Here is a 770-nt window from a genome sequence, read left to right on the forward strand (position 1 = left end):
AGCAAATTATTTTGCTTACGTAACTATTTTCTTATTTTGTTGTAATTAAAAAACGAGTGACTGCAGAAACTTGAAAATTTCACTGAATGTTTATATTAACATTTTCTATATACGATAAAATTTTGAAAATAATTTGACTCTTTTTGAGCTGTTTACGGACATTGGAAGTTTTCAGTTTTTTTATTTTTTTTTTCTATAAATATCAATAAAGTTTTATCTATTGGGCCAAAAAGTGTAAAAAATTAACACAAGGCTCCTAATACATTGTTACAATAGCAGTTGATAAATATCAAACATACATAGGCACAATTATTTTTTATAAGCATTTGAAGTTTGACCCCCCAAAGTACCAACTAGATTCACTTTCCTATCAAAAAAGATACTGTTGAAGAAAATCGAAGCACTTTTACTGTCCTAAAAGGTAATGACAGACACAAAAAAAAAAATAAATGAAAAAAAAAAAAAGGTGCGTAAGTGGATTTCGCTCTGCTGTACAGTAGGTTACAAGTGGGTCACTGTATAATGGATGGTATTAAATTTGAATTCAATGATATCATATCATTGTATAAGAAAAACGATTCTGAGCGGAGACGGTATGTTAGTCTAGGTATAAGACATAATATTATATTAGGTACCTATAATAAATTCCAAATTAATCATATCATAATATTTATTAGGTACTTATAACGCGTTATACATCAACAAAAAACCGTGTACTATCATAGATATATAATAGTATACTTTAGAAGTTTCAAGTACTCACGAATAAT

The sequence above is a fragment of the Acyrthosiphon pisum genome, chromosome A1, assembly GCF_005508785.2.
Source record: "Acyrthosiphon pisum isolate AL4f chromosome A1, pea_aphid_22Mar2018_4r6ur, whole genome shotgun sequence".
NCBI classification, from domain to species: domain Eukaryota; kingdom Metazoa; phylum Arthropoda; class Insecta; order Hemiptera; family Aphididae; genus Acyrthosiphon; species Acyrthosiphon pisum.